Below are 13,523 nucleotides of genomic sequence, written 5' to 3'. Positions count from 1 at the left end.
TGTTGCTCGAGTTTCTGTGTAAAATATGTGATCCTTTGTGCCGGTGACCACTGCATCTTCCAGTGAATGTCAATGATTAATTAACCATGTCAAAACATATGTACACTTATAAAGATGGTAGGTAATAAATAGGTATCCATGCTCTACTTGTTACGGTAGGCTAGTAAGACTACTGTTGTCATTAACATCAGGTAATTTATAAAGTTTTTAATCCACAAAAATAATGGACATATTCTGGAGAATGAGTAAAATTATTTTCTGACTTTTTCCTTGATTTTTCCCATGTACTTAAGACAAATGAGCTTAAATGATGAAGCAACAGAAATGCAATTGGTTTTGTTGTATTTAAATTTTGGTTGAGTGCATCTGATAATTCAATGAAATTCTTCTGTCAGTACCAATACGCTAAATCATTTGATATTCCAGTAACAATGAGAATTTTGCTATAATGATCTGACCTTTCACAAGCTGGGAATAAGCCTTTAATGCACAAGTACCAAGGAAATAAGTGGCACTCTTGATTGGTTATTATTTTTCCATTCACTTATGCATTTTTAAAACAAAAATATCACATATTTTAAATTCAGTTAGACACAAGTCAGCAATCAGCAGAATTACTTTCTTTTTAAAATCTGTATTTCCACATCTATTTTATGTCGAAATTCTTTAGATGCATAGATATCTTTCTGGAGGTTTTCTTCCTTTTAACATGTATAGATGACTTATCATGTGACTTTCCTGACTACCATGAAATTTAGTCATCTACTGCTGCATGACAAATTTTCCTCGATCTTAAACTCTGATAACAACAAAAGCTTATTATCTCAACAATCTTTGGTCAAGAATCCAAGCATGGCTTCATTGTGTGCCTCTGGCTCAAGGTCTGTCATGAGGATGTATTGCAAGCATTGACTGGGACTGCAGTGTGATTTAACTATTCAACTTCGGGGAGGATCTAGGTCCTAAGTTGGTCCTTTACCAGTTGAGCATCTCCCCAGGGCTGCCTAATGCAGCTGGATTCCCAGAGAGAGAGGGAAATCTAAGGGGCATGAGAGAGTGCACGCCCAAAAAAAACCAGTCTTTTAATTACCTGTTCTCTAAAGTGACATCACATTTGTATCTTCCCTGTACTGTTTACAACACACAAGTTAATAAACCCAGGAAACACTTACAAAGGGGGTACATAAGGCATGAATACCAGGATGTGAAAACCAGGAAGTGGCAATCATTGAATTCCATCTTAGATACTGCCTACCACACCGTTTATTATAATTACAGTTGCTACGTGATAGAGCAAATGCCACCAGTGTATCCTTCTTTGAGTGTATCTTGACTATCTGGTTTTTTTTTTTTGCTATTTTAAGTAATGTTAATAAGTTTACCAAGTTAAAAAAATGCTATTGCCATTTTGATTTAAATGAGATTAATTCTATAAACTGGTAAGATTGATGTTTATAGTATTGATTATTCTTATCCACAAAAGTGGATTGAATGTTATTGATGTATATTTTTTAACATCTTTTTATAAAGTTTAAGTTTGTTCTCTTTTAAAGTTTTCACATTGTGTGTTAGATTCATTCATTAATTGTTCAGTTATGCATGTAACTGTATAGTCTTTTATTTAGCATCTAGTAGTTGCCGTCCTCTCTTCTAAGCACTGAGCATAAAGAGTTGAACAAAACAGACAAGTATTTCCACCTTTTTACATTTATATTCTTTTGATAGAGTGAGAGAATGTAAACAAATTGAATAACATGTGTAGTACATTAGATGGTGAAAAGCACTATCAAAAGGGAGAGCCAATGAGTACAGAAAGAGAATAATTTTAAATATGGTGGTTATGCCTCTTTCACTGAGGTTGCATTTGACAAAAGACTTGAAGTTGATGAGTAAGTCAGGTAAATACTAGAGGAGAGAACATTTAAGATAGACAGCCTAGGAAGTAACACATCCTGAAGGCTTGCGCAGGCTTGGTTTGATTTAAAAGATCGGGGAGGCCCATGTGATTAGGATCAGAGACCCAGTGGAAGATGATACCAGATTTGAGTTGGAAGCTGTTTCCTGATCATCCCAGTCACCCATTTTAATAGCCATTCATTCTTCTTTCAGCGAGATAAGAAATCTATGAATGGTTTTTGAGCAAAAGGAAAACATAATATGACTTAGACATGAATGAATTAGAAACCCTGAATGCTATTTCAGGTAATAAAATAGGATGAAAATTTAATCCAAGGTAGAGCAATGGATGTGGTGATAAGTGATAAAATTCTGGATATATCCTAAAAGTACAACAAAACATGCAGACAGAAGAGATACAGATTATGAAAGAAAGGGAGATGTCAAAGATAACTCAAAGGGAACTTGACAGGAAAAACTAACAAGATGTATTAGCCGTCAATTGAGATGGAAAAGTGGAACAGATTAGATGCGGTGGAGAAAGATCAGAAATTCACTTTAAAGCATCCAAGTGAATTATAGCTGGATACAAATATCTAAAGTATTGGCTTCTGCACTAACCTTTTGGGTCTTCAGTACAGTATAACTCCAAGTTTTCTCTTTTTTCATGGCATAATTTCCCAGTCTCATATATTCTTTTTACTGTTTGTTATTTCACTTTTGTATGTTCTAGTGATTTGTTTTCTAATCTGGAGCCAGAAATTAATTTAAAAACCAACAAATTAAATGAAAATACATATATCAGAAAGTGAATATTGTTCTGCTGATAAGTCAGACAGAATGATGTAATAATTTCACAATAGATGTTGGTTACAGAAAGAACCCTCTGATGAGGACACTAAGACTCAGACATAAAAAGGCAAGATGTCAGCTCAGTGAAGATCAGGAAAAGCATATTTCAAGACAGTAATCTATTACAAAGGCCCTAGGCCAGGAACTATCTAGAGCATTTACAAAAGCCAATGCCATTGAAAAAATACTGAAAAAAATAGTGACAACATAGGCAAGTAGACAGTTCAGGAAGATATAGGTGGGGCCATATCATGTAGGTTTTGTAATACAATTAAAGTGTTGGGGTTTTAATCTTACTGCTTTGAGAAACCATTGAAACAAATGAAATCTCATACACTATTTGCTTTAAAAGTTCACAATATGTGGTCGTGTAAAAAATGAACTGGAAATGCCAGGATTAGAAGCAGAGAGGGCATTAAATGTGCATTAGAGTAATCTAGCAGGCAAACAATGTGAATGATCCCTTGAATGATTGTAGTTTAGATGGAATATATGTGGAAATTTCATAAAAATTTTAAAGATAGATATTGAAAAACATAATGAATGATGAGCTGTAAGTTTAAGAAAAGGAGAGAAATCAGGAATATGTCCTTGATTTTTTTCCTTGAGTTAGGAAAATCTGAGAGGCACAGATTGCATGAAAAGCAGGTTAATCATTGAGTTTCATGTCCATGTTAACATTAAGATGTTTTATATTTTCAAGTTGAAATATCAAAGAAATTTGTAGATGTGATTGGGTAGGTATGTGGAGATATTGTAGAGCTGAAAATCATGTTTGGGACTCAACCCCATATATGGTATAACGCGAAGAAATAATGTAATTATCAAAAGAGAAGGTGAAGTTAGACAAGAAAAGGCAGACATAAAATATTATTTTAAAAATTATATAAGCTTATATATTAAATCAATTGAAAGTGAAAATACCTTAAAATACCCTAGTAGTTTCATCAAAAGAACAATATCTTTATTTTTTATAAACTTTAAGGACTTTTCAATACATTTGATTTCATCTGCAATCATAATACAGTTAATACTCAGAGAGGTCCTACCACATTCTCAACTTTTATTTCCTCGGAGTCTTTCAAACTACATTTTCTCTTACAAGCTGTCTCTAATATCGACTGACCTTTTTCTATAACAAACCAGTCTGAAATACTAACATGTTATAATGTCAAAGATCGTACACCATCTGTCTTTGTATTAATCATTCATCCAAAAGGATTTCATATATTTTTGAAAAGGCCATAGACTTTTAGATCCATTATAGTGGTTCTCAGCACCATGGTAACATAATAAATCATTAGAGTATTTGTGTGTGTACGAGTATTCACACTATTGAAGTCTCAAAAAAAAATGGCCTATAAACTTGAATCAATGTTGAACATGTTTAACTTGGAGTGCACTTTATCACTAAAGGAAAACTTTAAGGATTAGGATAAAGTTAGTCAAAAATGTGAAGGAAATTAATTAAAAATTTCAGCTATTACGGAATATATTGAAATAAATTATTCAGTCACCTACTTGAAAACAAAAAATTTTGATTCTCAAAGACATCAACATGTTTCAGCTATTTTTTATTAAATTTATTTAGAACAATTATATTGAAAAGTAGAACTGGCTATTTCATTTTCCTACAGGGAATAAAAAGGTAATGTTAAGATAAGTTAAAAAGATTATGTCTCCTTCTTTCCATTACTGAAAATATTTGCTCTGTATTAGACAAGAAGCCCTTTATTATGCTTTTAAGTCTTCTCTAAAAGAAGCTTTTCACACAAAAATGTCTTGTTCATAATTATGGTCTTAACAATGGAATATTTAAATCTTTTTCATATGTAATACTTCTAATAATACACATACACAACAATTTGAAGCCAGAAATTGATACTGTTCTTAAAATATATTGCAAAATGCACAGGCCAAAAAATTCAACTTGACTTAATGTATTAGTCCATTTCCACACTGCTGATAAAGGCAGACCTGAGGCTGGGAAGAAAAAGAGGTTTAATGGACTTATAGTTTCACATGTCTGGGGAGGCCTCACAATCATGGTGGAAGGTGAAAGGCACATTTCACATGGCGGCAGACAAGAGAAGAGGGTTCGTTCAGGGAAACTCCTGTTTTTAAAACCATCAGACCTCGTGGACTTATTCACTATCACGAGAACAGCATGGAAAAACTCGCCCCCATGATTGGCTTGCCTCTCACTAGGTTTCTCCCATGACATGAGGGAATTGTGGAAGTTACAATTCAAGATGAGATTTGGGTGGGGACATAGCCAAACCATATAATTCCACCCCAGTCCCTCCCAGATCTCATGTCCTCAAGTTTCAATAGCAATCATGCTTTCCCAATAGTCACCCAAAGTCTTAACTCATTTCAGCATTAACCCAAAAGTCCACAGTCCAAAATCTCATCTGAGATAAAGCAAGTTCCTTATGCTTATGAGCCAGTAAAATCAAAAGCAAGTTAGTTACTTTCTAGATACAATAAGGGCACAGGCATTTGGTAAATACAGCTGTCCCAAATGGGAGAAATTGGCCAAAACAAAGGGGCTACAGGCCCCATGCAAGTCTGAAATCCAGCAGGGTGGTCGAATCTTCAAGCTCCAAAATGATGTCTGTTGATCCATGTCTCACATCCAAGTCATGCTGATGCAAAAAGTGGGTTCCCATGGTCTTGGGCAGCTCTGCCCCTGTGGCATTGCAGGTTACAGCCTCCCTACCAGTTGCTTGCACAGGCTGGCATTGAGTGTCTGTGGCTTTTCTAGGCAAATGGTGCAAGCTGATGGTGGATCTACCACTTTGGGGTCTGAATGACGGTGGCCCTCTTCTCACAGCTCCATTAGGAGGTACCCAAGTAGGAACTCTGTATGGGGGTTCTGACCCCACATTTCCCTGTCACACTTCCCCAGCAGAGATTCTCCATGAGAGCCTTGCCCCTGCAGCAAACTTAAGCCTTGACATCCAAACATTTCCATAGATCCTCTGAAATCTAGGAGGAGGTTCCCAAGCCCCAGTTCTTGACTTCTTTGCACTGGCAGGCTCAACACCACATGGAATCTCTCAAGTCTTGGGGCTTGCATGCTCTGAAGCCACAGCCTGAGCTCTATGTTGTCCCCTTTCAGCCATGGCTGGAGCAGCTGCGATGCAGGGCACCAAATCCCTAGGCTGCACACAGCACAGGGACCTGGGAGTTGGCCCAGGAAACCATGTGTTCTTCCTAGGCCTCCAGGTCTGTGATGAGAGGGCTGCTATGAAGACCTCTGACATGCCCTGATGACGTTTTCCCCATTGTCTTGGAGACTAACATTCATATTATTGTTACGTGTGCAAATTTCTGCAGCTGGCTTGAATTTCTCCTCAGAAAATGGAATTTTCTTTTCTATCACATTTTCAGGCTGCACAGTTTCCAAACTTTTATGCTCTGTTTCCCTTTTAAAACTGAATGCAAGTCACCTCTTGTATGCTTTGCTGCTTAACAATTTCTTCCACCAGAGACCCTTAAGCACCTCTCTCAAGTTCAAAGTCTCACAAATCTCTAGGGAAGGGGCAAAATGCTGCCAGTCTCTTTGCTAAAACATAACAAGAGTCACCTTTGCTCCAGTTCCAAACAAGTTCCTCATCTCCATCTGAGGCCACCTCAGCCTGGGCTTTATTGTCCATATCACTATTGGCATTTTGGACAAAGCCATTGAACAAGTCTCTAGGGAGTTCCAAACTTTCCCATATTTTTCTGTCTTCTTCTGAGCCCTCCAAACTGTTGCAACCCCTGCTTATTACCAAGTTCCAAAGTTGCTTCCACATTTGGGGTATTTTTTCAGCAGCATCCACTCTACTGGTCTAATTTAATATATTAGTCCATTTTCACACTGCTGATAGTGACATACTGAGACTGGGAAGAAAAAGAGTTTAATGGACTTACAATTCCACATGATGTTGAGGCCTCATAAACATGGCGGAAGGTGAAAGGCACATCTCACGTGGCAGCAGACAAAAGAAGACATCTTGTGCAGGGAAACTCCTGTTTTTAAAACCAGCAGATCTCATGAGACTTATTCCCTATCACAAGGACAGCAGGGGAAAGACCAGCCCCTACGATTCAATGACCTCCCACCAGGTTCCTCCTACAACACATGGCAATTGTGGGAGTTACAATTCAAGATGAGATTTTGGTGGGGACACAGCCAAATCATATCACTTTTTTAGAATATAGTATTTCATAATTTGGCTTTCTTAAACTAAGTTTAAGGAAGAAAAAAATACTTTTTATAAATCTCTCACTGTCACATCAATATATTGTTTCTAAAGAGTTATGAATGAAATTAAGCTGAACCAAATTAGTAAATCCTTTAAGAAGACTGTATTTTCTTAATTGTGAGTGTACAGAGAAAGATGTTTCTAATCCTCTATTGGGCAACTAAATATAGTATGGTCTTTCCAACCCTGATATTATTGAGATACTATTCTCCTGAAAAATATTTTGAATTAATTCTATTTTAAATACTTTTTTTTCTTGGTAGCTTATTAAATGTTTAGGAAAATCATATTTTTAAAGTTTAAAAGCTTAAATTATTTGACAATATCTAGCCTGGTATACATGTATGCATAATTATTAATTTCTGGAATGCTATCACAGTCTTAGTTTTCAAAATTTAGCAAATACATTCTTATAAAATAATGCATTTTCAGAAATTTGATGTTACTCATAAATTGAATTTAATAATAGCCACTGCATATTTTAAAAAGCAGCAAATCAATCTCGACCTTATGACACTCAAAGAAAATTCCCATCAACTATATCAACCTTTATGTCTACAGTAGTTCACCTTTATCTATGGTTTTGCTTACTGAAGTTTCATTTACCCAAGGTCAACCAAGTTCTGAAAATATTAAATAGAAAATTCTAGAAATGAACAATTTCCAAATTTTAAATAGTGTCTTCCTGGGTAGGAAGATAACATCCCATGCCATCTGGTTCTGTCCCTGTTTAGTGTCTCCACACTGTAGATGTTCCCTGCCTGTTAGTCGCTTAGTAAATGACTCTATTATTCCATCAACTGTTGCAGTATCACAGTTCAAATAGCCCTTGTTTTCCTTAATAATGGCCCCAGCCCTGGTCCAAAGTGAGAGAGCAGCAATACTGGCATTTTGGATACGCCAGAGAAAAGCCATGACGTGCGTCCTTTAAGTGAAAAGGTGAAAGTTCTCAATTTAATAAGGAGGGGGTGATATATATGCTGAGCTTTCTAAGATTTATGGTTAGAGGAAACCTGCTATCCATGAAATAGTAAAGAAGTAAAAGGCAATGTACGTATGGTATACATAGGGTGCTAGCCATGGTTTCAGCAGTCCACTGGGGGTCTTTGAATGTATTTCCCTTAGATAAGGAAATGCTACTGTATTTTCATAGCAGAATTAGTAGCTAATATTTTAACCCCTAGTCAAAAATAATGTCATAATAATATATTTTAAATATTGTGTTTTATCATTTTATGTTTTCTGACTCTGCATGAGTCCTATAAATAGTTACTGTTTTTTAATCAAGAAAGTCAAGCATAGTTTGCCTAATCCAATATAGTAAATTTAGAAGAGAGTTTGAGAGAAAATGAAAATTCAAGGGCTTCAATTTAAGCTTATAACTTCTAAAATTATTAATATCTAGATGGTGTTTGATGGCTGAATGTAGACTTGCATTCTGATATAACTATTGAAGAAATTATCAAATATTTTGGTGCATATTTGTATGATTCAGAAATTGCTGATTCAACTGATAATAAAAACCCAATGAATTGTAGTGATTTTACATTTTGTTGATCTTGGATCTCATCTTCTGGCGTGTAGTTTATATAGAGTTTTTTGAGAAATCGGATATAAAAAAAGTGAACTTCCTATTGGAAAACAAAATAGTACCTTAACTGATGATATTAACAAGTTCATATATTTCTCTGAGCAGCTTTTCTTTCTTCAGAATTTACTGAAAATTAAAAGGTCTAAAGATATAAACTTAAGATTAAACATTGATTAATGCACATATTAATGTACACTCCTTCTTAAATTCCTACTCAAAATATGTTAGAGAATAAAACCTATATATACATAAAAAATAGATGGAAGACCTGATCAAATATGAGACAAAAAAGACTTGCTTAAAAAAAGAAGGAAAATAGAAATGTGCTAAATGAGTAGGCAGAATGCTACTTGCAAAATAGCTATGGGAGGAATATGAATATATTTTCAGATAAGCAAGGTACTAAGAAGTTTATGATAATCATCCTTTCTAAGAAGATGTACTCCACCATAAACCGTGAAGTAAAACAAATGAGTGGAAACTACAGGGCCCAAGAATGTGACTTGTTTTAGTGTGTTTTCTTGCTATGAAGAAACACCTGAAGCTGGATGATTTATTTTTTTTAAGTTGTCTATTTGGTTCACAGTTATGCAGGCTGTATAGTAACCATGGTGCCAGCATCTGATTCTGGTGAGGGCTTCAAGCTGCTTCCACTCATGGTAGATGGAGAAGGAGAGCCAGCATTTGCAAAGACCATATGTTGAGAGAGGAAGCAAGAGAGATGGGGGAGATGCCAGGCTCTTTTTATTGATCAGCTTTCGCAGGAACTAATAGAGAAAGAACTCACTGATTACCATGAGGATGGCACTAAGCCATTCATGAGGGGCCTGTCCCCATGACCCAAACACCTTCATTAGGCCCCATCTCCAAAATTACGGATCAAATTTCAACATGAGGTTTGCTGGATGATACGGCTTGGCTCTGTGTCAGCACCCAAATCTCACCTTGAATTGTAATCCCCATAATCCCCACATGTCAAGGGCAGGACCAGGTGAAGGTAACTGAATCATGAGGGTGGTTTCTTCATGCCGTTCTTGTGATAATGAGTGAGTCTCATGAGATCTGATGGTTTTATAAGCGTCTGGCATTTCTCCTGCTTGCACTCATTCTCTCTCCCACAGCCCTGTGAAGAGGTGCCTTCTGTCACGATTGTAAGTTTCCTAAGGCCTCTCCAGCCATGTGTAACTGTCAGGCACTTGAGTGTAGAGTAAGGATGGTGGATTATAGGAAAGAGTTTTTTTTATTGAAATTGAGGGAAATTTTATACCTGTGTGTGTGTGTGTGCGTGCGCGCGTGCGTGTTGTGTGTGTGTATATGAGTATTTGATTTGGTTTTTGGTGTTTGTCTGTTTCGATGTCTGATGTGAAATGAGTAACAGCCTTAGAGGAAACTATGCAAGTAAGTGAGTTAGTCAGTTATTAAACCTGCATCAATGTAACAGCAATAAATACTTCCCAGAATGTGGGCCAGCTGTGAGCAGCATTTAGGTGGTAATAATACTGATTCAAAAACAAAATGTGTAATAAAATCCCATTTATAGAATGGGTAGAACAGAGGCATATGTGTGTTTCTGGGTGTATGTATGCTTTGGTGTCTATGTGTTTTTGAGCACGAGTGCATTTTTTATGTGTATGTGTAAATGTTGGATGTCATAGCATTGTAGGTCAACAGAGCTAATACTCAGCTTCAGAATAAGAGGGTCAGTAGTTAATACCTAATATTTTAAGATGAAAAAAAGGAAGAAGGGTAGCAACATGTTATTTTAAAATGTTCACCTACATACCAATAAGTATGTTCTTTAAAATATTTTACTAGAACCATAAGAAAAAATCTAAACAGAGTTTAAAGTTTTTGCCCTTGGGAGGTAAGAATCAGGGGGGTATCAGAGCTGGGGAAAGATAATTATTTTTTGTTGTTGCTGTTTTGTTCATTACACCATTTCATAAATTTGAGATTTACATGTCAAGAGCTCTTGCCAACTAGTATTACACCGATCAACCACAGCAACAATCTCTGTTGGCTCAGTCAAGATGTGGTTTAAGTAGCAAGCACAGCCCAATATCAATTTATCTCATGTTCATATCAAGTGTCCCACACCTCCCCCTCAGCTTAGTCCTGTTAGCTTTAAGACAGACAAATATATGGGATATGCATATCACCTTCACTCTGGCACACACTGGAGACATAAAGCAAAGTTATGACCAATGAGAGGTAGAAACCAGTGGATAAATTATTCTCCTTCCACTCCAGGTCTGGATTGTTTACAGGCAAAGAAACACATAATTCTCTCACCAAAAAAAAAAAAAAAAAAAAAAATGGTCTGACTTGAGACAAAATAGTGGCATACACTCTGGTAACACGTGGTTTTATTTTCTGTCTAACATTCTCTGCCTCACTCACGTATTTCCCCTCTCTGGTTTCTTTTGGATTGTGCTTTCTGGTAAAGTAGCCTATGAGCATTTGCCTCAACTTCGATTTGAAAAGCCTAAGATAAAACAGCAGATGCCAGAAATAAACTGGTGATAAAACATGCCATGTATTCACATCACAAGTGCTAAGGATTTCACCTTTGATTAATAGGAGCAAGGTAGAAGTGGATGGAGAAGTGTTGGATATATGTGGGCTATGACACTCGAATTGTATGAGGGCAATGATAATGATAAAGACTGAAGACTAGACTGGCTTCTTTTAATGACATTGGAAGGCCCTGCAGAAAGAAAATTATAGGCTCAGGGAAGCCAACTGGAAATCGAAGGTGTGTTGTAAAACTGTGAAAGCAAAGAGCTTCAGTGACAGCTTTTAAGTAGACTCTCTTTTCTTACAGGTTGAGGGCAGCTTCTACTAAAATGTAAGCCAGAGATCTTATTGTAAAAGTAGCAAAGTTTACAATTAAAATTAATGGGCAGCCTTGACAAGGCTTCTATATTATACTAAGGCTCTGATAGGTAAATATTTTGAACTTGAGACCTGGCAAGGTGATAGATGGTACAGCCTGAGAATATTGAACTTCCATATTCCCCTGAACAAGCTGAACAAAACAAACAGCTCCTCCTTCCTAGTATTAGATGTAAAAAATGCTCTCATTGTTAAACATATGCAATAACCTCTCACCAGAAGTGAATGCCTCACAAAATTATGTTTATTCTCTTCAAGATCTCTCTCTACCACCCCTCATTGCCTTCTGGTCATTAGTCAGGGTCACCTATTGGAGAGTTTATGTGGATCAGTGTGGTCCATCTACCAATAAGAAATAGTTTATTTGCCAAAGAGAAAACAGAATCTGGAAATATGTCCTGCAGAAAGTGGGCCAACACTGGGATTAGATTGAAAGAGTATGGGAACAACGTATGTGAGATAAAAGCCTGGATTTTGGAGAAATTATTGATCTGGCCAACTTGTTACTAAAGTTTCTATGTACTGGAGGAAAAATAGGACTTAATCCTAATAGTCTTCTGGAATGTCTTCTTGAAAGTAGATCTTGATGATGTGTAGAATAAAAAAAAGTAAAAATGGCTGGGTGCAGTGGCTCATGCCTGTAATCCCAGCACTTTGGGAGGCTGAGACAAGCGGATCACCTGAGGTCAGGAGTTTGAGACTAGCCTGGCCAACATGGTGAAACCCTTTTTCCAATAAAAACACAAAAAAATTTAGCCCAGCATGGTGGCAGATGCCTGTAATCCTAGGTACTCAGGAGGCTGAAGCAGGAGAATCACTTGAACTTGAACCCGGGAGGCAGAGGTTATGGTGAGGCAAGATCATGCCATTGCACTCCAGCCTGGGTGACAAGAGTGAAACTCTGTCTCAAAAAAAAAAAAAAAGTAAGCATAATCAAACCACTTTGTTGGAGCATGAGGAAGAAATAAGGTTTAGAATATATTCACCATGTAATATCTCAGAAAGTTAACTATGTTTCCCAGAAGGCCCCAAAGGATACTCCTTTTACTGAGGCAATAAGGAATTCCCTGGTGGGGGGACCACTGATATCTTTGAGAGACTTCATGGTGGCTATCTTCAATATGCAGGGCTTGGTAGTAGGCACTGCAGCTATTAAACTTGGATCCATAATATTACTGATTTTGGGGACTTCAGAATGGTGGCCTTTAACTGTTAAAAGCAAGGTGGAAATGATAGCTACAAAAAACAGAAAAGCTAAAGTGACAGAGTATTAGTCCATGAGTAACCTGATACAGCAGGCTAATATGCCATGGTGTTCCAAAGGGCATGATAAGCACACAGGTAATGATGGTGTTTCTAAAATTGTATAAGTTCAAGAATAATAAGAATAATAATAAAGAAATCTATAGCAAATACAAATTACAATAAATAAGTAAATAAGTAACCAGAGCTGGTATGCAAAAGGCAAAAGTCCACCACTGAACAAACATGTATCTCCATTAAGAATCCACCTATAAATTAGTCCCAGAGCTTCTTGAGCAAAATAGTGCTGAATCCCCTTGAGAAAAGAAATTTAAATGCCACTGCACGTATATATGACAGATAGTCCCTGATTCTACCTAAAAAGACCACTGGCCAGTTGTTAACTCTTAGATTTTATATCTTGATTGACATTGGGGCAAGGGAACTACAAATATTATTCAAGTCAAATAATGAAATTAACTCACTCATCTCCACAGAGTATACTGTTATAAGGCTTGGTCGAAGACAATATGATGCAGGAAGAGAAAATGAGTGTTCGTAAGTATTGTCCAAACAACACTGAGGCACATCTCCCAGGGTTCATTCTTATAAATTTCTTTATCTGCAGACATTGAATGACCAAGACTTGTGTAAGGAATTTTTGCGTTTAAAAGAGTGGGAATTCTTCAAAAGTGTTCAACAAGATTGACATGGTTTGGCTCTGTGTCCCCACCCAAATTTCATCTCAAATTATAATCTCCATAATCCCCATGTGTCGAGAGTGAGACCAG

The sequence above is a fragment of the Nomascus leucogenys genome, chromosome 25, assembly GCF_006542625.1.
Source record: "Nomascus leucogenys isolate Asia chromosome 25, Asia_NLE_v1, whole genome shotgun sequence".
Classification (NCBI taxonomy): Eukaryota; Metazoa; Chordata; class Mammalia; order Primates; family Hylobatidae; genus Nomascus; species Nomascus leucogenys.
The sequence above is the reverse complement of the archived record's forward strand: the minus strand, read 5'-3'. Positions refer to the sequence as shown.